This window comes from Oxyura jamaicensis, chromosome 5 (genome assembly GCF_011077185.1).
Source record: "Oxyura jamaicensis isolate SHBP4307 breed ruddy duck chromosome 5, BPBGC_Ojam_1.0, whole genome shotgun sequence".
NCBI classification, from domain to species: Eukaryota; Metazoa; Chordata; class Aves; order Anseriformes; family Anatidae; genus Oxyura; species Oxyura jamaicensis.
In genome coordinates, this window is record NC_048897.1 from 57585773 (window position 1) to 57611188 (window position 25416).

Genomic DNA, 25416 nt, shown 5'->3' on the forward strand with positions numbered 1-25416 from the left:
GTTTCTTTTGTTACTGCTAAAGCTAGTTAGAAATTGAAAGCCTGTATTCCAAAATTTTGTTGTTAAAGGTTTCTATTAGGAGTATCCTAAGGAAATCTTTTGATATTTTTCCAAATAATAATGATTTCTCCCCCCTCCCTTTTTTTAATGTTCAGAAAACTGTATTTACTGGACATTAATTCTGTTTATTGAGATTTGGTATATACAACAAAAGCAAAACATGACAATTTAAATTTGTATATTAATTCTAATAATGGTAAACCCATGGTTCTCTTCTGAAAGCTTAGGAACTGTGAAAAACGAGTTTACAGAATGCTTTGAAAGTAAGGGCAGAGGGAGTGTAGATGATTTGAAGATAAAAACAGCTAGGTAGTATACATTAAATCCTCTGCACTATAATATAAATAATGTTAATTTTTTAATATTATTTAAATATATATATATTTTTTTTATTGACCGATAGCATTTCTCCAAGCAAAATCAACAGTTGCCAATGAAATGTCTGTTTTATGAAACGTCTCTCAAGCTGGGAGGACTAAATCACAGTGAGAATTAACCTCAGAAACAGTTAATTCTGTAACCACTACCCTTATCCAGGTGGCAGTAGCAGTAACTGTCCCTTATTGCCACTACCTCATCAGGTCTGTAAATTCAGGCCATCACTCCTTGATGAAAAGCATGTTCAACAACTTCACACACTGTTCAACTGAGGGGATCAAGCACAACATGGAAAAAACACAAAATGACAATAAAAGAGCCAAACCTGAAGAGACGTCACTCAGCTCAGCTTTTTCCTAGGTCAGGTCTGAAGAAATTCAGCACACAAACTGGGTTCTCAGTATACATTCCCAATTCAATTTTTATCCAGCTTTTCCAGATAGAATAATAAACATGATGTTCGTAAGCCCGTACTTCTCCATCAGTTACCACAGAAAGAACATGCATAACGCTGCCTATTTGTTATTGAAATTACATCCTCAGATGTGTTTAATGAGGAATTTTTTATGTGTCTCAAAATCCAGTGGCAGACAAGCGATGATACAGATCACCATGTCCCAGAACGCATTGGCATCCTGCAAGAAAAGCCTAACAAACTAAATACATCAGCAAAACAAGACACATGAGGAGTACTGAATAGGTGCTTTCAACTATGTTGGCCAAAAAAAACAGAGGAAATACGTTTGTTTTTAAAAGTCTGCAAACTTGACATGCTAGTTTTATAACACTAAGCTGTTTGGAATCATGCTGCATTATTTTAGCTTAGATTTGCCTTACTGGTCTTTACAAGGCAGAGAAATATTTGCAAAGAGAAATATTTTCAGTTACAGAATACGTGAGAAAATGGTTACTTGGAAAAACTGAAGTTAGTTGTTTTGTGGAACTTTGGCAGACTGACACTGCATTCAATTCTGGGAATTTGGAATTAGAAAGATAAAGAAAGATATGATGAACTCAGAGAAGAGCCGCTGGTAGAGAAAGGGAAAAAAATAAAAGAAAAAACTCAACAAGTACAGTTTGGTGAACAATACAGGGAGATTTTAAAAAAGTATGTTATCTGATAAGTGGTTTCAGATGCTTGACTGTTCTAGTCAATGAGTAGGGCTATTTACTATTGGGAATTGCATAATTCACAGTAATCTGGTGAAATTTATAAATCCCAGAAGAGGCAACAGATTAGAGAAAAAAAAAAAATCTATTAGACAAATCCTCCCAGGTCAGCTGACTTCAGTTAATTTAAAGACAGGTTTCTAGGCTAGGCACAAGGCTAGAACACAGCAGTTTTGGACTCCCTTACCAGGTCTGCTATAGATATCACATCAGCGTGCCCCGAAGTGGCTCATCTCTCCTTGCTCCAGTTGTGCTTTACTAAAACAGGGATAGTGGTACAGCCACTTTCTCATTCTTTGTTTCATCTATTTAAACCATAAACCGTTTAGGGGTAAAATTACTTCTTGCTATATGTTCATAGAAAACCTTGCACAGTGGGACCCTAATTTCAGTTGAGCTCTCCAATTGCTGCCATAATACAAATAATAAATGATAATGTATTAGACCACCAACAAACAGCCCTCCAGTTTAATCAATGTAAATCCTCACTTGAGATAGTTAAATCTACTTCGGACTTTAAAAATATATTTCAAGGAATAATCCTGTACCAGTAGGGGCATAGCTGACCTATTTTTATCTCTATCTCCATGAATCACAGAAGTTAAAATGGACGTATTACAGTATCAAATGTCTATTTTGAATGATATAATAGAAGGAGAAATCTTTTGAAGTTCCTTTTCTTTCAGGCACAGCTCTACATATTAAGCACAATGTTAAGGCGCTTATCTTTGAAATATGGAATAAAAGCTGTTGACCTTTTAAACACGAAATCTTGGGGAGCTTTGTTATGGCTTGGTCTAATTATATTACAATGGTTAGAAGGTAATCTCTTATGTATGCTGTCTAGACACATCATCTCTTATCAGAAATCTCAGGGAAAAAATTGCACCTATAGCAAAGCAGTGATGTAGCAATCTTTGTTGAAAGACCAGGATACCATGGCTTCACGACAGACAACAAGAGATGCATGACATTGCTAAGCAACGCTATGAGCTAGGGAGGTTTTCTCTGGCTTCATACGGTGTGGTAGTTAAGGAAGAAAGAGCAAAGAAAAAAAGGACAAAAACAACCAAATGAGGTGAATAGTGTAAGAAAGAAAGCAAAATAACAAATGGGGGAAAAGGCAAGAAAAATAAGTGTAAATTAGTAAAGTAATTGTATAGTATCAAAACTGTTTTTCTGGGAAAGCCACAATGTTATCGCTTTCTAATTAAGAAGTCATAAAAATCAATATGTTCACCAATGGATCATTCCAGCTAAACTTTTATCATCCTGTTTTCCTCTAAAGTTTATAATCACATATGGATTGGACAATGCTTCTTAAAGTAAACTATGCTTTAAAGGAAATCACCATTTCTTAAAGCTCTTCTCCTGCAGGTAGGCTACAGAATATTTGAAAACTAAACAAGTGGGCTCAAAAGTGATTGACAAAGGTTTAAGCAATCTGATAAATGGTGAAAATGTTCTCTTCTGCAGCTCGACACGTTATTTGCACTTTTCATTTTGTCCCCATCTTTTCCCTGTTTAAGGTTAATTCTCAGATGATGATAACAGGTTTGTGTCTGTGAATAGACACTCCCAAGTTTTGTTCTTCTTTTAATAGAAATGTTTGCTACTGCTAGTTTAATCTCCATGCAGTCAGTGCTGTTAAAAGTCTTCCCACCAAAACAAAAATCCAGCAAATAACTTTTGAAAGTATGGCTTGAATTGTTCCTAAATATAATCAAATGCATGTTCACTTGCAAGAGAATCTATTTTAGAGCAAAGTTATTATACCATCGTGCTTTCAACTGAATTATAACAGTGCAGAAATTTAATTTTCCAGATCAAATCTTCCAAATCCCTTCCCCCACTCAGATTATTCTTCACTTCTTTCTAAGATCCCTAGTTCTTGTGCAATTTTTGTTTTCTGCCAAAGAAATGGCATTTGGCAAAAGATTAATGAACAATTCCAGTCAACGTTTCTCTCTTATTCAACACTGAGCAGGTCCATTGTCACTTTCTGTACATACAACTCCTTTCAGGAAAGTTGTATTTCAGGAGTTGAAAAAGAGTGGATACTCCAGATTTACCTTCAGACCTGATTTTCCATTGACTAATTCCCAAATAAACTAAAGCTAGCACACAGACTACAGAATTGTGATCTCTTAACTCCTTTACAATAACTTGATAATATTATGCAAAAACTGATGAATGGTATTTCCCACTGTGATCTATAATTTTTTAGAGGACTATCCAAATTAAACTATTTAAGATGTAGTTATAAATATATATACCAGACAAAACAGAACCTTGTCTTGCAATTGCTCCCCCAGCTGACAAACATTTTTCAATAAATAAACAACTTAGCCATTTAAAAATAGAAACCACAGACTAGAAAGCAAAATATCTATTTGACACAGGAGTTCATGCCTTCCTATGCTATTTTAATTCAAGTAAGTCTAGAGTTTCTAGTTTTGTAGTGTTTTGTAAACATGGGATAAGAACCACACAAAATTAACTTCCTCAAGGAAGAGTATCAAGTACAGACTAAATAAACCCCAATTTCAATGTCACTATACTTGCTTTTTGTCTGATTCATTAATAGGAGCAAAAGTAATCTTGGTAAACAAGCAACAACTATAAGCAGACTCTAGGCTTCAAACCTGTAAAATAATACTACTGATGAAATTGTCACTTCCTGACTATTATTTTTGTGTGGGAAGACTGTTTTTATCCACAGTTTTCTAAGAATTATCAGTCTTTATTAAGTGCCTACAATGAGTAGCTTATTTTGCAGTGTCTGTCAGCCCAGAAGTTGTTTAAATACTCTTTCCATTTTAATGAAAACATGCTTCTTATCTTGTTGTTAATGGCCAAGAAGCATGTTCTGTTAGACTGAAGACTCTCCACTTACGTATCTGGCATCGTTATGCAGGATTTTAAATATGATAAATTAGACAAGCTTCCGCATTATAGTCAGAATTGTCAGTCCTCTCCCTCTTTCTGCCATGCTTCTAAACCTCTCCTTCCCCTAATACTGTGGGACATCAGGAAGTTACTCCTGAAGTCCAAGAATTACATAAGAACCTTGCAAAATATTGTAGCAACTTTGTTAAAGGTACTCCGATTCAGTTTTGTGAATGAGAAGTGGCTTTCGACCACACGAGGGAGCTCATATTGTTCTGTTATGTGCAACTGCAACTGTGGAGGCTCACGAGATAATTGGCTTTAAATCCATTTGGTATAGAAACGAGAAAGGTCATCAGATATATTTTAATAGCCAAGTACAAATGCGAGTTTAAATTTAAATCAGTCTTAATTAAAGAATTTTTCAATTGTTCCAGATTTTGTTCAACAAAACAAAATGCCACATTTTAACTCTATTTTTGATAGGAAAAAGATTTATGGTTTATATCTGCTGCTCTTCTATGAGTAACTCTATAGTTTCAGTGGGACTGTTAATGGAATGGTAGATCTCTATTGTTATGAATAATGGCTGTGAAATTCATCCTAGCTCTATACATAATAATAATATACAAATGCTAATGTTCCTAGAAGAAATCTCAGACTCCCCATCAAGCTCTACCTTGTACTAAATGCAGAAGTAGTGACAGAGTTCTTTGAAGGCTTAGAATACTCTGGAGCCTCTTACCACCAAAATGGAAAAAAATAACCAAAAGAGCAATGTGAAGAAGACAAATGAGCTTGGTCTTAAGACGGAAGGCATCAGTTGCTGTGTCTGCAGCCAAAAAAAAGACCTACAATTGCAAAACCCAAAACAGAGAAGCTCCAGGAAACTGAAGCAAAGATGCTGGGAACACAAGATGTTAGTTATATTACCAGAATGTGTCCTCCATGACTGGACTGTTTCCTGAAGTCTTTTTACTAATACTTATACCTGTTGGGTTCTAAATGTCCTGAACTATGTGGCATTCATCAGTTCCAATGTTCTTCAACTCCATTGTTTAAAACTTCTGAGATATTTTTTTCTGGAACTCAGTCTTTTTTTTTTTTTTTTTTTTTTTTTTTTTTTTTTCTTTCCATTTTCATCTCTTTACTTACAGGCTCTATATCTTGACAAACAATCCCTCTCACTTCTTACTGCTTACCTCTTTCAAATAGTAAGCCTTGTTATTTTATCTATGCACATCCACACAAAAATATACACACACACACACTTGAGGGGCCCTGGAGCTGACAATTATAGCCAGACATTATAGCCATGAAATGTCAAGAAACTGATTCAAGCACAAAATTAAGTAGTGGAGGTGGTTTTTTGCTGTTTGTTTGTTTGTTTTGTTGTTGTTGTTGTTTGTTTGTGGTTTTATTTGTTTGTGGTTTTCGTTTGGTTTCTGCAGGTTGTTTATTATTATTATTATTTTGGTGAAAGAAAGGATTTCATGGATGGCTTGAGATTAAAAACTTTAAAATTTTATCTGAGATCTCAAGCACGGCTTATGTTTCACTGGCAATAGTTCCCCATGAAATATAACCAGTTGCATATGTGTTCAGAACAAAAGTGCAAACATGTATCCTTTATATCAATATATTTTAGATACTTGCCTGTAACTACTCATTTCTCGTGGCTATTTCAACCACTACTAGAGTTTTCAACAGGAAAATTTATAAAGAAGAAAAAATATCAGAAATATTGTTTCCTGTGCAGATGTCTTTCAATGTTATTTAAACATTTTTGTATTGATGTATGCTTTACTTTGAAAAACAGAGAAAAATAACAAGACTGCGGTCTACTGTACACACAGGTTTAGCCACAAGTTGTTCCAACAACTTGCTGTAACATAACAAACTTTCCTGAAGCATGTATGTAGATCATTAGGGGTTTAAACTAAGTGCTGTTTATTGATTTTAAAGACCAATCCTTTCTGCACACAGCTCTTGGCATATTCAACCACAATCCATTTTATCCCTGATAACTTCCCTGAAGAAAAGTGTACCACCTCCAAATTTGTACTATTACCATTACTGAATTGAAAAAATTATTAAAGACACGAAGATATGTAACTCCATGCAGATGACTTTGTGTGCATCGAATTTGTCCAGAACATTTTGCTACATTGCAAATCTATACACGTTACTTGGTTTTATTGTGATACAAATGCCATTAAACCCCTCAGCATATTTCTCCATGTTTTGTGCTAATTTACATTTCAATTCTGTTGATGTGTTCTCAGTAAACTGCAGAAAATCAGATTTGCTTTTGTTTTAAAACAATGTAAAATATCATTGGTAACTTAATAAAAGTGATGCATACATTAAAAAAAAAAAAAAAAAAGAAAAAAAAAAAAGGAAGGAGTAAACTAGCAAAGAAGTCTCCACTTTCTTTTCACTCCAAATTAAAACAGTAGTTGAGGAGGAAAAAGAAAAATCTTATTAAGGTTAATGCTATACACATTTATGTAATAAAAGCATAGCTGACCTTTTCAAAGTCCCCAAAACTGCCAGCTACTGTAAGGCTTTCCATAAAGTGCCTGCCAAATTGACAGAAAAACTGGCCACCTTCCTACAGTTCACATCTGTGTTCAGTTTGCACGCAGCAAGAAGAACGTAAGACATCAAGTATATTTGATTTGCACCAATCTGTAACATTATTTCTGATGAGAAACCTACTTTATCATGGGAAAGCAACATAACAGGGGACCAGTATTCTTAGCTGTTAAGGAATATTTTATGAATAGTAGTGCAGTTGAAAATAGAACTCACTTCTGCATATTAAAGTCAGTTAAATCACTTAATGTCTGACACAAATATTTCCAGTATAGCAACACTAGAGAGAAAGTACCACCTCCAGTTTTTTACTGTCCTGCGGCTTGAAACCCAGTCCAAACATGGAAAACACTTGCAAGACATGGATTCATTATTAATTATCATTTAATGACACAAGCAAACCACAGCATGAGCTGGCAAAAGAGAAAGCCTTCTAAAGAAAGGAACAATAATACAGTAGTCTACTTTGGAGTATGAATTTTGCAGTTTCTGTGTGAGATCTTCATTACAAGGCGTGATCTTGAAAAAATCCTGATTTTTTAATGAATGCATTTGTGTTAGCCCACCAGACCTTTTCCTACAGCTACACAGCAGCAAAGAATCAGTTCAACCCAGCGCCTAAAGCTGCCGTAATATTCCTGATTTACTCTGAGACACAGCTGTTTCAAACGACTGCCATGACAGCCCTTTATGTCCTCTCAGAGTTCCCAATTCAAATCCATCTACATAGACAGTCTCAGGACTCCCTCATCCTCAGCACATCTGACTTGAAATGTGAGTTTACTTTCTTGCAAAAGGAAAAATGCTTGTTGAATTTTGGTAAATGCTGACTCAGGATGAAGAAGTTGTGTCATCGGTGTCATGCAAAGACGATTTAAATACATGATTCAAAACCCTTCTTATAGCCCAAAGAGTTGTATAAGAACATTTAAAACATTATTTTACATGTTTTAATGGTCTTAACTATTGCTATCTCTACAAAGTCCATGTTTACTCTAAAATGTTTTCTATATCTAAAAGAGTGCTCAAAGCTTGACCAGCAGTAATACAAGTTTACAAGCAATGTAGAGTTGCTGACTCTTGATTGTTTTGACACAACCTGATGTTTACTACAGTCAAGATTGACAAAGAATTGTCAATTGCTTTAAGATAGAGGGTTAATAAATAAATCAGCATATGAAGCCCTTACCTTCCCTGCCCTAGAGACACTCCATGCCACGTGTAACTTCAGTACTCTAATCCTAGATGTCTTTGGCAAAGCTGAAGAAGTTGCCCTCTTCCTTTTGGGTCTCTACTGTCACCTGGAGAGATAGACATAAAATGAAAAAGTATTTCTGATTGTGGGTTTTCCACCTGGGACATCCTAAACAAAATTTCCCATTATTAGGTAGGAAATCACCACTTTTTGAAAAATGAACTTCTCTTTCCATTTCCCAAACTGAATACATTTACACTCACTAATTCCACATTTGGAGTCTAGCCACCACTGCCAATGCTAGTGTTTAAATACAAGTATAACGCTTTATTTATTTAGGTTTATCATGAGAATTAAATTTTCTATCTTTAGTGAAGTGGTTGAAATATAAAAGTTCCAATTGCATTAGGCAAATAACCATGAAATATAAACAATGTAAATCTATCTCGATACCAGCCTTGACAATTGAAAACTTGAAAGATTTGCTTCGATGGTAATTTCTTGCCCTTCATTTAAAAACTTGAACAGGATACATTCTGCTCTTGAAAACCATTCTTAAAAGATTTAACAACAACAAATGGAAAAGCACTAAATTAAAAATCAAGTATTTTCCTGAAATCTGTGTGTTTTGTTACTGCATCAAAAATGAATTAAGGATAACCCTTATCTGAGGAAAGTACAAAAAAAAATCAGTAAATTTTCATTGGAAAATAATTCAAACAGGAACTGGTCTGTATGTAAATAAGGGCTTTCACTGAACACTTTTTTTTTTTTTTTTTAAATCCTTGTCCTAGCTTTAATAGTTTAATTGTTCTCAAATAAACTTTGTCAAAGAACAAAAGGAATGTCTACACTTGCCCTCACTTCAAAGGATAGCTGTATATTCTTGTTCCCATAATTTTGATGCTATTCTAGGCTAGTGTTTAATCTAAGAGAGTATCTCATATGAACGTAGTCAGGATATCACTGGGAGATATTCATGTTTTCTTATGTGTCTTTAATGGAGAAAAAAAATTAAAACACTGTTATGATTTACAGCTTGAAGATTTCATGTTGAATGTGAATGTTAGCCCACAAGCTTTCTCATTGAAATTTAAATATTCCAAGATAGGATTAATTTCCACACCTTGTTTATTTTCCATAAGGTTAGCCTCTACGGCTCTTTGACAAAGATTTTTTTTCTTCATCTCCATACAAGAAAAAATAACAACCAAAGCCTCTGAAAGACAAGTGGGAATATCAGTCTGTCTGTCTGGGACTCGTATCTAGGCAGAGGACAGAAAAAAAACACATTAATGACAGCAAACTCAAGGCAGGACACCAAGAAGCCAGACATGAGGAGTCCGCCATACATCTAAAGAAAAGGAACAGAACAACCACAGTTATTTTACTAGTTAAGCAAATGCAGATATTTTCCAACTTACATTTCTCTGACGCAGTGGTCCTGCTCCCACAACAAACCTAATTAACTATCAGGGAAATATGAATCAGCTCACATTTTCTGTGACCCTCAAATAGATTGCAACATGAATCTGCCTAATGTCAAGTTTTTTCCCTGCGGCAGCATACATCTCTACATATCTTTGTTATGTTCCAGTGCTGAAGTAAAAGTGGTGTGAAAATGAACAAAATGAGTTCATTTCTGGCTCTGCCATTCTACTCTCCACTTGGGAGAAGCTTGAGGCTTTTTGCTTTGTCTGGTTGGGAGAGCTTACCTTCTATAAAGTAAAAGCTGCTGCCAATTAATAACCAGGACAAAACTTCACAAAAGTAGAGAGGTCAAATAATTATTTTTTTTCATTTCATCTCAATTATTCTCATCTCCTCCAGCTAACTCTCAGATCTTACAGGGTACTTCAGGCTCAAATATTTGGTATGGAAGGGCAAAGAAAGAACTGAATGTGACCTACCAGCTTTTTCCAGACTCACTCCTGTTCTCACTCTTGACTCATTGCTCTTCCTATATTACAGTATTTTCACCTGGTTTTCCCATAAACTCTTGCACATAGGCACAACTGCAAGCTACTGAGTTAGGAACTTAGAAAGCCACAGAAAAGGAGTCTAGTGCCAACATTTGTGCTGGTTTTTAAATGCCAGAACACTAGGACAGAGAGAGGCAGATTGCCATGTCAGGCGGAAAGCAAATAAGCCCCTGGGGAGTATTTGACAAACATTAACCTTGGTGAATTGGACTACTGAAACATACTTTTAAAGATTCTAGCATCTGTTTCGATGGATATTTGCATTTGTAATATGGATACCATCATAAACATAACATAGTCCACATCTAACACAGCTAAATAGTGATTAGCTTCACTACAATCAATAAATAAAAATATGAAAAAAAAACACTAACATTAAAAAATATTATTTTTATTTTATAATTTTAATAACCAAAACTACAGTTAAAAAAAAAAAAAAAAAAGAAAAAGAAAAAGACACTAAAGTTAAAGTTACTTCTGGTATGTGAGCAAATGATGTACAAAAAAGCAGGCTTCCTAGGCCTGTACAGTACACCCAGCAGCACTGGCTTCTCAGCACAGTCAAATTGCTCTGGAGAGATTGGTTCCTAGTATGGGACAGGATCTGTTCACTCATGCTCTCTACTGACACGACCTGCCAGGTGAAATTAGGGACAGTACGGCTGCCATCTGTGTGCAGCTGTCCTTTTTGGACTAAGAATAAAATGTGAATTTACCAAAGAATAAAGATGTTTTGAAAAGGTTTTGCTGCATGAATTTGGTTCCATTCACTAACACAGGGCTGCTTCACAAAGTCCATTGGACCAAAAGACCATTTGCAAAAAGTGAATCTAAAATTTCTCTTTAAAATATTTACCACATCATTTAAATTGTCTGATGCTCAGCTTACACAGATAAGCAGCACTTCATGTCTTAGGCTAGTAACGAGCACAGTATGAACACGTAAATACTTTCAAGCCAAGTGGAAAGTCCTCCGTACCCCTAAAAAAATAAAATACATCCCTCTTCTCACACATAGTCAATTGGTCAACTTAGAAACTTAGAAACAACTGAATTTCTTTATCTCAAAAGAGGCAAAAAAAAAAAAAAAAAAAAAGAGAGAGAGAAATTAGAGGTTAAAAATCTCAACACGCTTTCTCTGCATTTCTCTCCCCTTGTACCTCTCACTAACAAACTTCAGAAAGTACAGGCTGGAGAAGGAGCATTGCCTCAAAGTGCAGTTACTGAGCAAAGGTTCTGGAGAGCTTTGGTCATTTCCCAGGTATGCCACAAGGCTTTTGTGTGTCCCTAAGTCAGTCAAATTGTTTCCATTGACTCCAGGTAAAAGCATTTATCCTATTTTGACTCTACTCTTCATATATGTAAACTTGAACTACTATCACCTTCATTTCTTTGCTTTTTCTCTGTTCTTCTATTTCTAGAACCAAAATTAATCAAGTTGGGTATTTCCATTATTGTCCTTTTGGATGTTTTCCAGTAACAAAGTATTATGTATAAACACTCATTGGTGTTGGTGGCTCATAGTGTCTGTGGTTTAACACAAGGCCCCAGGTGCCATAAAATCCTGTTATAGAAAGCACTATACACACCGGCAAAGGTGTCTAACTGTAACAAGTCAGCAAAAAAGGATATAAATAGCTCAAAGGATTAACAGAAATTTCTTGTATTAACCACAAATCCATCCAAAAAACATATGATGCATGTCTCACATAGGGGGGGCACATGGACTGACTGTTCATCGTTACCGCTTTCAGAGATGTTGTTGGTAGACTTGGCAGTAAGTCTACTATTTTTTCCTTTGGAAAGCTGATTATCTGACTTTGCTGGACACATTCTAGAAAGTTTCCAAGGCTTTTGTATGTTCTAATCAGAGACTTTACTCCTGTATGTGTTCACAAGCAGGTTCATAAGCTAGAGACCATACTTGAAACAAGGCACTTTCTCACTACGACATATCTCTTCACGTTTGCATCACATTTGTATTTTTAGCTTTATCCTAAGATACGCGTTTAAAATCAGCTGTCATCTTTTCAGATTTAATATTATTCAGGTGCATATTTACCTTTAGCAGATCAGGTCTCTGGAGTCCTCTACGTATTTATCAACAACTTCCACAAGGCTTGGGTTGTTGTTTTAATTATATTTTATAATTTAAAATGTAGTAAATATTGAAATTATATATGTATTTAAAGGCATGGAGAACATTTTGGAAGAAACCAAAGTTTTTTAATGAATATTTAACATTAATTTTATACTTTAAAATATCTCTTAGTAGAGAAACTCATGCTTAGCCAAACACATAGTATTCTAATTTAGTGGAAAGTGCTTTGCTTCATTTTCTGTATCTATTTACCAAATGTGGTCAGAAAGCTCATAGAGGAAAGAAAAATTATCTAACTATAGGATGAATACCTAACATATAAAATTTACTTATTTACTCTGAATTACCATAAAAGAAAAACACAAATGCATTCAGATGGACTGAAATTTGCAGTGGCGACCAAAACGGATAAATAGGCGCTTAGGCACTTATTTTAACAATGACACTCTAATAGAAACATTTACCACACCTATATATATATATATATTATGAAAGCTTAGTGTAATAGCTACTTGAAGAAGATAAATGGCTTAAGAAAAGTAATGTTAGACAGTGCTGGAATGGATTGAATGTATTCAATTACTGTATCTATTGTTGTAGCAACAATAATTTCTCTAAATTGATTAATGCAAAATCTAAAACCCAGCAATGTCTAAATAGCACCTGAACAGCTTTATTTATCTGTTTGTGCAACCATGTGCAGGCATGTTGCCAATATTCAAACATAAGCCTTAAAGAATTATCTGAGCTCAAACCTAATGATCACTAATACACACAGACTAATTATTGGACAAAACTGTTACAAAAGTTATTTTCTATGACTAACTACGATGCACTATGAAGTTTCTAGGAAGATTCCAACTCTTTCAGCTTATGGGAGTCAGCAGCAATTTCAAAACACTGGGAACTGGATGTGCACAGGGGGCTTGGATTATAACTACCTGCTTTACTTTTGCTCTGTGTAAACAGTGCACTGCATGCCTACTAATCCTTTGGTCACTTTGAAGCAATCTATTTCCTTTTGTTGCTCTTGAGATCTGGAAATACTTTTGACATAAATGTTCATGAGAGCTAGAGTAATTATTTTTTTCAGTGCAGTGCCTTGCATTTCAGCAAGCCTATTCACATTCACTAAAGGTACCTGCATTTAAATCCTTTGGTATGTGTGGGCCTCGATCAGAATCATGTATCCAATTACTGTTGCTTCACAAACAGTTCTGTCACAAACCCAGCAGAGCAAGCATTGTCTCCCATCTGTTAATCACCATAACATCTTTGTGCAATATGATGAGGTAGGGTTTATGTCTGGAGATGACTCTAGCTCCCTCGTCATTTTAAGATTTAGGTTTTCAGAAACCTGCCAGGAGAGACGTTGCTCGGCCAGCAGTGTGTGGCTGTCGTCAAAAATAATGAAATGTATTGCCCACTGGGGTCTTTGCCAAGAGTTTCCTTCTTTTTTCTATTTATTTAAATGGTTCTTATCACTAGATATGCAGGATGCGCCCAGATGAGTACAAACAGAAGCCAGATATATTAGATTGTTTTCTTGATAAGCCATTGAACTTTTAGTTAGGTCCTTGGCTCTGTATTATTCTCCTGTGTAACCCTAGATGCAGAGCTTGAGTAACTCATGTGTAAAATAGAATAATACACCCCTTTCCCAGCACTTAGCCTATGCCTGTTCACTTCAAAGAAGGAACTGTCTTCTATTCAAAGCCTTCTTCTCCCTGTATTAATAGTGACCTGACTGTCTTAAAGAAAATACGTCAACAACATTCACTATCCATATTGCGTTACACAGCACCGAAGTGAGAATCAAACTTCAAACACTAATAATGCATATATGGCTTTAATGTGTTTCTTCTCTAGGTCAGACTTATTATCCTCATTTTACAGATGGAAAATCAAGACGAGAAAAGGGAATGTCATCTCCTTTGCAAGGTCACTCAGTGTGTCAAACTTGGTATGAACTCAGGATTTTTTGGGGTAGCACTCGCCACTCTATCAAAGAAGGCAGCGCTGATTTTCATCATGTGAAGAATATCCTTAACAGAACTCATGAAAACCAAGATTCAGTACTTCCCTAACACAAAATTCTATCAAGACACACTTATGCCACATGATAATAGCAACTAATAATGAAAATACCAAAGTGACAAAGATAGATTTTGTCATAGTAAAGAAAGTCAAGCTGTATTGTAACAATTGTGTACTTATTTTTGGAGACATTTCAAAAAATATTCTCCTTCTTACTGATGTCATTGCTTTTCTTGACTTGTGGGATGCCATGGTGGAAAAAAGGATAACTAACTGAAGCTTCAGCTGTGATGGTGCCTTAAAATATTGATGCATGGTTCTTACTTCTCAAAGCTCACAGCCAAAATAAACCACAATGGAACATATCTATAACAATAGATAAAATACAAAAACTGTACTGTGCACATTAGGATTGCTTTCCACCCAAAAGAGTCAAACTCAAAATGCTTAAAATTAAGGATTTCACAGTCACAATATTTGTTTGTTTCTTGGTATTCCTCTTACAAAGATACAAACAGATGAGAACATTCATGATTTCCCAATTCTACCATCAAATGCTTTGCAGAGACCTTTGACTATAAGCTTACGTGGGAGTAAACTGAAGAGTTACTTAAATAGCAGTGCTGAACTTAACAGCTCAGCAATGTGTGAACATTCTTTAATCTTGATCCAATAGTCAAATCATGGCCAAGATAATAGCAGCATGGGTTTATTTTGTATTCATTTAAGGTTTTACACTAGTACTGGAACAAAGCCACTTACAATACTCTACCATAAACACATTCCTTTTCCCTCAATCTCAACATTCACCTCTCCTACCTCTCTAAATTGTCAGACAAAAAAGCAGAACTTTCATTACATGCCAAAGATAGGGCTCCATGAATCTCCATCTTGTCCACCAGTGTCCTCTGAAAGACACCATGATGCTGTGGCTGTAATCACCAATAAAAGAAAAAAAGAAAATAATGGATTGAGAAGGAAAGCAAGGGAGAAAAAAAAAAAAAAAAGGAAAAAAAGGAAAGCAAAATTGCCATTTCACAGCAGGATTCCAGGCATTCCAGGTACCACTCAGCATATGCCATGTGGTAAACGATAAGCATACTTATGAAGGGCATCAATATGGATAGGGGTTTGGAGAACAGCATCATTAAATGTATTCTGCCAAACAAGTGATAGTCTAACTAGGGAAGAAAGAAAAAAGAAAAAAAAAAAAAAAAAAAAGGAAATCTTTAATCTTTTTAGAAGTCCTGAGGAATAACTACAATTTGCCAGAAATCAGACTTGATGTGAATCATTTGTCAATCAATTACAACAATAACTGAACATGATAAAGCAGATGACTTTTTCTCAATGTATCATAAATTTGATACATAATTATCTTATTTCTTATGAGAAAAGGGTGAAAACATCAGTCTGTACGTAATGCAAAATGTGTCACATTCTCTCACCATATTCATGTATAAGTATGCTACATAACAGTTTTGTTCAATAATATCGGTGTGTCCAGCTTTATCAAAGAGAAAATACATACCTTTATAGCACACCCAGACAGGCCCCACATTCCATGCCAATGATTAACTTATAACCAAACTGAAAGAAATTCTGTTGGGAAAAAGCATGCCAAACTTTTTTTCTATTACATATACACAAGACTATAACAGAAGGAAAAAAAAAAAAAAAAGAAAGGCTCAATTTTTAAGAATTTACTACCCATTCTTTTTTTAAAAAATTATTAATTAAAAAAAAAAAAAAAAAAAAAAAACTTAGTAAAAGTGCAGTGCTGTGTATCAATTTTTTCAGACATGGCAATCAGTATTTCAGAGTATGCACAACATATGATGTAATGATTCAATGTAATAATTGTGATTATACATGAATAGGAAATGGGAAATATACTGCATTTTAACAATATTCACTTCCTTTCCCTCACGTTTTTTTCTCCAAAATATTGGAATAGTATCAGATTTATACTTGAATTTTTCTTACACAGAATAGACTCATTTATGAGATCACATTTTTTTCCATAGCAACCAACCTTCATGTGAGAGATTCAAGATGTGTGAGCTTAATGACAGGTGAATAGGAGCAGGAAATGTTAGAGATGTTAAGAAGGAGAGAGTGGCATAGAACTGTCTAGTCTTCTAATCTAAAATTGCTGTGAAATTCTGTAAAATATCAGCTTTGGTAAATTGAGAAATAAAAGATACTTTTCTCACATTCATTATTCACATAATAGGCCAAAGCATGATACATGAAGACAGAAACCATTTCCCAGCTTCCAAAACATGAGGAAATTTGACATCTCATGTGTTTTCCTGTGATGTCATTTTAGTCAGTGTTAAATATCAAGCTGCATGTAAAACTACTTTACACAAGTGGAAGCCACAGACACGTTTCAACTAAAATCACCTTTAGCAAGCAGAATGTCCCTCTGTGCACAGGGCCCTGGCTGGCAGATTAAGGCTTACAACTAAAAGAAGGCTACGTCTTACAGACCACACCAAAACAAGGAAAACTCGGGAAATGCAACTATTCCTGAAGCCCCAGGTTCTCGTTTAGTAACTTTTATTTATGTGGGGCCTGTCTGGGTGTGTAAATGCTAAAAGATGAGCACAAACACAGGGCAGTGCCAGTGACATTTTCAGCCCAACAGAACTCTTCTGGAAAGTTCAACAATGCAACGAACTAAAACAAGCCTGAAGAAAAGCTTCTAAATCAGTACCACTCTGGAGACAGATGTATGAACTGTGGAAATTAATAGCTGACAAACAGAAAGGAGGACTCCAAACTGTTAGATATGTAGAGAAATTCATTTACCATTAGCTTGCCTGTCATGGTGCACGATTGGTGCTCCATACAGCAACAAGCCATTCCAAAGAACAAAATAAAAATAAAAAAGTATCTTGAATTACTCTAAAAACGTTTCCCCCAGCGTACCATAGCAGTTCCTCAAGACCAAAGCTCCAAGCTAGGCAGTATCACTGAACATCCTTGTGCGCCCCAGCCTCAGGACACCCACCATGGGGCAGGCAAGGAGAATGCCAAGATGGCGCCCGGCCGGCCATATTCTGCCACCTCAGCACTGGGCAGTGTTGGAGCTGAAGGCCCAGCGGCCTGCTCCATACACGGCACCTGCGCGACCAGCGAGCAGGCCACTTCCAGGCCTCCAGGTGCCTCTTTTGTTTATTTATTGTATTTTATTGAATTTTTAGTGTATTCACCTGTAGGAGCATCGATCTGCAGAATTTTTTTTTTTTTTTTTGGCTTCCAGAACCGGAAGCATGGGATTAGCACCACAAAACAGGGAAACTGTTCCAAGAGATAAATGTTGAAGTGGATTATTCTACTTCTGCAAGTGTCCTTTTTCTTTGTAATGGGCTGAAAATCAAAAAAAGCCCTGGCACAAACAGAGCCAGTGTCAGCTCAGTTACTAATGCCGCCCTGCTGCAATTTGAGGTCCCATATGTTAAACAGGTTTATAGGAAGTTGGGAGAAGTTGAGCTCAATTTATAGCATGTTGGTTTAATAAAGATTAAGTTTTCAGAAGCCTGGGTTGACCTACCCCTAGTCTCAAGCTGGCCAGCATGAGCTGCTAGGGCATGCTGCCACATTCACCAAGCTTTCCAAAACAAACAAAACCAAGTCTCATTCTAGTAGCACAGATGAATCAATGAAAACTACTGTGCTTCGTTGCCATTTCTTACAAAGGTGTTATAGATATGCTTTAATAAATATTGACATATTCACCTCCCCTAAAACATAAATAGAAAAAATCCTTATAATCAGTCCCTTTAAGTAAGCAACTAAATTCTAAAGCCAAATCACTGTTTTCCTTCCAGCCATAAGCAGAGCTACTAACACATTTCATTAAATAGACAGAAGGTGAAGAGAGGGTGAAGTGACAGATAAAATAAAATGAATTGTTTTCAAATTTATTTAAAACTTTTGCTCTTCTCTCATGCCTGTAGCAGGTGAAAATAAAGGAGATGTAAAAAGAAAGAAGCTGCTTAGCATCCTCCCTAACACTATAGGAAAATTACATGTTTCTTCCTGAAGAGGTAGTTTAGCACAGTAGGATGTTCTTATGTTGTGACAAGATAATGTGTGTGTAAAGCACTCCTATAATTTAGCTGTCATACAGATGCGCCTACTCAAGTGCATGTGTGTCAATGGAGAATTAGCTTTGATCTGTAAAATACATCAGATGGTTTCTGTTCCTTACTCTGAATCAACTCAGTTTGATAAGAAATTAATCTGACCATCTTTCTTATAGCTATTGTCAGAATGTTTAATCTCTAGAACTGATGGTGTGACTGCATGCAGCTGTATATAGACTAAAAACCTAATGTCAACACAGATAAAAATCACTTATTTATTTATTTATTTATCTCAGCATTTCATCTTTAGAACATATTAGAAATTTAAGGGCCATCAGGTTAAAAAAACATCCAGCAAATTTTGTGGCAGAGAAAAAGTGTAAAATTTAATCCTGAGCAGACACTGAACTGTGGAACTGAGAAATATATTTTCAGTAATTTCAGCATTACTGAAACAGATGTTAAAATGGAATAATTTTTATGACTATTCCTGCCAACACTATAAAGACTCACTTAAACATGCAGTCATGCATCTATCTCCTCTCTCATCTAAACATCTGCAAGTTTAAAGAGGCAGGCAGGTATGTATGATGATATGGATCCTTAAGCACATCAGCAGAATATAGATTAAACTGCACCTGGTACCAAGCTTTTTCAATATAACTTTTTTTCTTTCAAATACAATTTAACTTCAGCCTTGACTTAAGTTCTTCAATATGTGCTTCTTCAGACAGTCAACATACAAACAGAAAGCAAAGCTGACTGAAATTTCCAGTAATAAGATCACGAAGAAAGGAAAATGATATGCACACACTATAAAACTAGGGTGAAAATTTTCATCTATTTTGAGGAGTTAGTATCCTTTGAAGTTGACATTTGCTTTGAGGGACTGGGATCTGTCTCCTACTTTCCTCATTTACCTCCTGCACATGCTCACTTAGATACTCAGAATGCTTACTTTAAGAAATTCCAGTGCTCTTTCTACATTGAGCATGTTTTAGTCTCTGAAGTTTAGCTGCTGATGAAATTAATCTGTAATTTTTCATTTGGCACATGGGAAAAAAAGGCTAAACGTGAAATCTGATAAAAATGTCTGCTTAAATAGAGTCTTAATCTCAAGTATTCCTCAATGCCATGTGAACTGTAGCCCTCCAAAGGCTTACCCCTAGGCACAGACAAGTCCTTAATTAAGAATCTAATGGCAGAGATAGCCTTCAGACATTTAATGCAGCACAAAAAAAAAAAAAAAAAAAAAAAAAGAGAACGTAGCAGGATGACAAATGAAAAACATGCCCATACTTGCTTTTAAAGGTAAGCATGTTACATGTTTGGCTCCTCCTGTCTGAGTGTTTGCTTGTTTTTAAAGAATATTTTTTTGAATGAAAACATCGATTTTGAGGAATATATGTCTTTACTGCTAGTACTCCACTTCCATAAATAAATACACCTATATGCTCACTTAACAGATATGCTAATATCAGTGAAGGAAAATTAAAAAAAAAAAAAAAAAAGAGAGAGAGAGAGGAGAGAGAGGCTATGCACATAGATAGGTTAATTCAGATTCTAGTGAAACCCAGGTGATAGGACAGCGAAAAATGAAGTAGTAATAAAAAATGTTAAGCTTCAACTTTTGGAGTCTAGAGAAGAACAAGAACTGAGTAACTGTGGTGAACAACCAGAGTCAAGTCACTTGGACAGGAGACCGGGAAGCAAGAAACTGAGTCTCTTCCTCAGCCTGCCCATGTCCATGTATGAGTGTGGGTAGCTATTAGTTGTACTTCTAAGCAACAGTTATAAGTCTGAATATAAAAATAAATCTAATTCTGACATTTGCAAAATATCTTCTAAAAATGAATCTCAGACATGAAGAGGACGCAGACAGTTACGTCTGTAGTTTCAGCCAGACAAGGGAAGGAAGAACAGTGTTTCACGATACAGCATTCAGGATTTGTTGCAAAGCCACAGGAATCAATAAGCTTTGTCATCAGCTCTTTGCTCAGGGAGTCAGCTCTTCTCAAATCAGCTCACCTCTATTTTCCCAGTGATACCAGGTTCTCCTAACTGCTTATCTGCTTTCCCTCAGGCATCTGTGTACTTCCTCCTTCACTTAGCTAGGAAAACCCTCCCTGCAGAAAACAAACTACCACCCCCCTGTCTTCTTCAAGTCCCCCCTTTACCATCAGACAGGTGGCAAACACATAGATGGTTGGTGGTTTGTTGACGACACTTCTCTCCCTCCTGGGAGGAAATAGCTACTTTACTTTTCTTGCCTTCTTTTTTGCCTGAAACCCCCATCTCCTTTGTTCCTTTGAAAACAAGGGAGGGAAAAAAAAAAAAAAAAAGCAATTGGGAACAAAAACCCCAAGGTTTACTTTTTTCTTTCTTTTTAAACTATCTTCCTGTTTCAGTGGTCTATCATCACTGCCTTTTCAGATGATTCTTCTGAGATCCTGGACTTCAGACACATGCTATCATTATTAAATGTGAGTATAAAATACAGTAGATGGGATTTCAGCTTGATCTGTATTCCTGGCAGCAATTGTTTTAAAGGACTAGTAGTAACAGGTGTACACAGAACTAAATTTGAGTAGGATGAGATTTGTTGTGAGAAAGAAAGTACCAAAGTGGAATGCAAACCTGCTAAAGACTACATTTTTGGCTTAACCATGAACAACAAAAATGAGATGGCTAAAAATGCATGCACGGACTTTTGAGTCCATTAAAAATGCAGCACTGAAGTCTGCAGAAGTTTATTATATAGAAACTGTAGGTTTGTTTCTGGCTTGAAAAAATAGAAATTTGCAAAGCCAGAATGTGAGTAGGCAGAAAAAACTTAATAGATTTGTCCTCAGAATACATTCAGAAAGAAACTTGTATACCTTGTCATATAAAGAGTTTAATGGCTTTCAGATACACAGTGCTGTCCAATAATCAAACAGAATTAAAGTGCAATTAATTACACAGTTTGAAATGAATGTATTAGTTACTTGATGGTACCCTAGTAGATTTCAAGCTGTATAACCAAATTAGAAATTGGAACCACAGCACAGCACGACTTGCGATATGCACAGATAACAGACAGGGGCCATTAACTGCCTTTATTGGTTTGCATAACAAGAATTCACTGAAGAAAGAGCTACAAATATGTGAATAATATACTGCAATGATGGTGAAAATAGGCATTCCTTACTCGCTGATGGAAAGTTAAGTGCAGTAGCTGAAGAACTAATTCCTAGGGCAAGAAAAATTGGGCTAACTACCAAACTATAGAAAACATCAAATAAGCACTGTTCATTTGATAAATGTTTGAAGTCACCAGATGCAAAATGAGCCAGTCAATATTTTGCTTCAGAATGTGGAGTGTCCTGATACATTTTTGTTGCTTTAAGCAAAATAACACACACACTCGGCTATTTTATAGCCAATAGTGAGCAAAGAATTATGTTGACATTTCCAAATGTTTCATAGCATCTGATGTACAGAGACGTGATGCACGATACCCATCCAGCTGCCTCAAAATAAAGCAGACACACATGCAGACTGTACAGAAAAGCTCATCAGGACAGGGGAAAAGAATGAACTTCTGGACATGACTTGAGAGCCTTACAACAGGCCGCCACTTCTGTGCAGCCAGGAAGCAACGTTCTGGTACTCATCACAGTATTTATTTATTACTGTCATAAAATAGGATTCACGGGATTTAAAATTTGACGGAGTTACATACCACAAATCTTTTACAAGCGGCAATATGGTCTATAAATTTCCTTTACTTGCACAACTTTTCTAAAAATAACACACAAAAAACACCATTTTGATGTAACTCGGAGATTGCCACTCAAGAATGTCCTTCATAACAAAAGTTTTGAAGACAATTAGTGCATTAGAAATACTAATTCACTGTTTTAGAAAAAGGGTAGACCTGTATCAAATGATTGAAACACTAATAAACTAGATCAAAGTATATTTCTATCCATAAAATTTAAATGGACAACAGTATAGAGATATCTCATGATAATGTCATAGTACTTGTGGAAGAAACATTACAGATCAGCATGAAAGACCACAGTGTTCCTGTAAATGGATGACAATAAAACTACCCATTTCCAAAAGCTGACACCTGGAAATGCACAAAGAAATCTTCAGTCATCTTCTAGGTAAATTATCAGGGAATCAATTAGGTAGGCTGAAGCTATTCTTCGTTAAGCATAATTAATTGCACAATTCCATGATGCTCATAAGCAACATTAGCTAGTAAAATAAGACTGCTATGAAAGAAACTTCTGTTCAGCGTCTAGTGTTGTGCTAGACATCTCTGCAGTGCCAGCTATCTTAATTAATAATTATAATCTGACCTTAATTCACATCATTATAGAATTTTTGCATTAACATAAAAGACAGAGATTTCTTTCTGACAGCTACCTTAATAAAATTACCGTACTTATTGCTTTTATCCACTACTACACTATACACAAACATTACATCACATACTTGGCTTGTATCCAAGTCTTTATGCCATATCCTTGTGCAAATGAGCTTTACTTCTGTCAGTTATCATTAGATTAATCATTTCTTAGGTTGACAAAAAATAATCAATCAACAATGTCAGGTTGATGGAAAACAAAATGGAGAACCAACTACTGTGACTGCTACCCCTAAACCTCTGCTTGGCACCACCGCATGCTGTCCTGTGGAAACCACTGCTTAGACCCGATTGTACAATCAACAAAAACTGTGACACCTTGAAGTCATTAAAAACTTGATATGAAACTTGCAGAACGTGTGAGGTTGCCAAAGATAGTCCAGTCCTGTAAAATGATGCAGTTCTGCAAAGTCTGCCACACTGTCTGCGGAGCTGCTATAGATTTAAGACACTGGCTAACCTTGGTAAGATCTGCCATTGCTGCACATGCTTCAGGGGTGCACGTGCAGGTTGCTTGCCTCTCCCCCTTAGCATGAAAATACTGAATCAACTCATTAACAGTGTTGCTCACTGGGTAAGAGTGCTGTGGTTTGCTTCATGAGGAAGGGATTTCCTAATTGGCCTTTGTAACTCTCTTGGCTTGAAGACTGACCTTTGAAAAGTAGTGTACACTGCTAATGTGTCTATGCCATAGCAAGCTACCATAAAGGCAGTGAGAATGCTCCTAGACACACTTGGGAAGAAAAAAAGAGAACTGCAGTCTCTCTCACTGAACCCATGAGGTCGTTATGGTGGCCTCTGAGAGGACCACATAGCACAGGATTGCTCTATGTCCCTTGGAAAAATAATTGAAAGAAAAGACTTCATTCTCCAAATCTTACCTTTAACGCACAGTACGTTCCTACTCAGGAATGAGTTTTCACTTTCTTTCAGCTGGCTCTGTTAATCCTGAAACTTAAGTACCAGAGTACAGGACACTGCTCAAACTGTAACACTGGGGTAGCGCTGTGCTGGGGAACACAGAGGGGTCAGAAAGTTATTACAACAGTGCATCAAAAAAGATTTACTGATGTTTTTTTTTCAACAAGAATACCAGGAAGCAACATAAATTTCTTCTAATTTTAAATATAAGTATCAGGCTTAATGTCCTGTACAGTTTTTCCTTTCCGCGCACGCAATGCACTAGTTCTAGGGCTTTTTACACACCTCTACCTATGAATCTATGTAACTCAGTGCCTTGGACAAGTGTGCCATTGGATCTAGCAACTGTGAAGTTAAAACATCTTTTTTTCAAGCTTTCTTTTGACCAGGTCTTCTGTTGTGAAAAGAGAATGGCAACTATATTTGTACAGAGGATTATAAAGAGATCCTTCTATAGTTTAGGACTAAACTTTGTTGAAAAAATTGCATGTTCCAGCGTAGCCCCAGTGAATCAGCTGAAAAGTGAATATACCCACTGTAGTTCCAATGGTTGAATTTACCACAATTATTCTCCCCAAGTTTTAAAATCCCACTGAAAAAAAAATATTCATCTCAGCCATGTGCAAATAGGACAGACCTGAAGTGATAAATACATGTTCTAAAATATCAGTAGAGCATTGTTTTAGCAATTTACAGCTGAAGCAGTAGGAAAGAATGACTTTTAAGCAAAGCAGAGATACAAACATCAGTGTCTCCCTTACCGTTTTAGGATTTGGTATCTACTGAAGTCAACAACTTGACCTTGGATTTCAGTTGGCATTGATAGGTTCTTTGCAACTTCATGACTTCGTTCCCAGCTGGTGACTGTTTGTTGATTTTTTTAATAAACAATTAAGAAACAACAAAATGAATCACAGTGACAGTGAGATACAAGAAATAAGTAGCTTCCCAGTTCAAAAATATTATGAAACAATGAAATATAAATTTACAACAAATTCTATTACTAAACTTTTTTTTGTTACCAGCAACAAGCTTTAATAGCTAGAAATATTTACTTTATTCATTGTCTCAATTTAAGTTTTTTTACCTTGCCTGGACTTCAGAAGATTCATATTTTATCAACATTTTTATTGTGAATCAGTGAATAGCAGGACTCCCAGCTGGACTCTTGCCTCTTCTCTTCCTCTGGATTTGATCTGACTCTCATGAGCTCAGTGTTGCGTCATTCAGACAAAAAAACATTCAAATAACCTAGCCTTAAAGTGCTTCACCGAGAAGTCTTTTTTTTTTTTTTTTTTTTCCTCTCCCTCTTTACGCAGAGTATGAGCTGTGTTCTTATTAGCATAGTGTTCAGCCAGCTTCCTGAGCTTCCTGTCTCCCGCCCCCCACACTTCTTCTTTTACATTTAGGGCCAAGGTCATTTTTACATTATCTGCTACAGACTGATTTTTAAACACACCAGCCAGATGTTATTTGCTTTTAAAAAACATAGCTATGGAAAGTGTTTTAAGTAATAACAAAAGAAATATGAGGATTTTAGAATAACTTTTAACTAATTCAAACTAGGA

At 35.9% G+C, this 25416-nt stretch overlaps 1 long non-coding RNA gene across 1 annotated transcript in view; it reads right to left on the reverse strand.

Moving 5' to 3' along the window:
• Window positions 1-8290: 8290 nt before the first annotated feature.
• LOC118168547 overlaps window positions 8291-25416 on the reverse strand; it is a 35532-nt gene continuing 18406 nt past the window's right edge. The window contains exons 3-5 of the long non-coding RNA XR_004751642.1: window positions 24610-24712; window positions 23809-23937; window positions 8291-8396 (exon numbers count right to left, since the gene is read on the reverse strand). This is a non-coding gene — a long non-coding RNA (uncharacterized LOC118168547). The remainder of the gene's footprint in view (window positions 8397-23808; window positions 23938-24609; window positions 24713-25416) is intronic.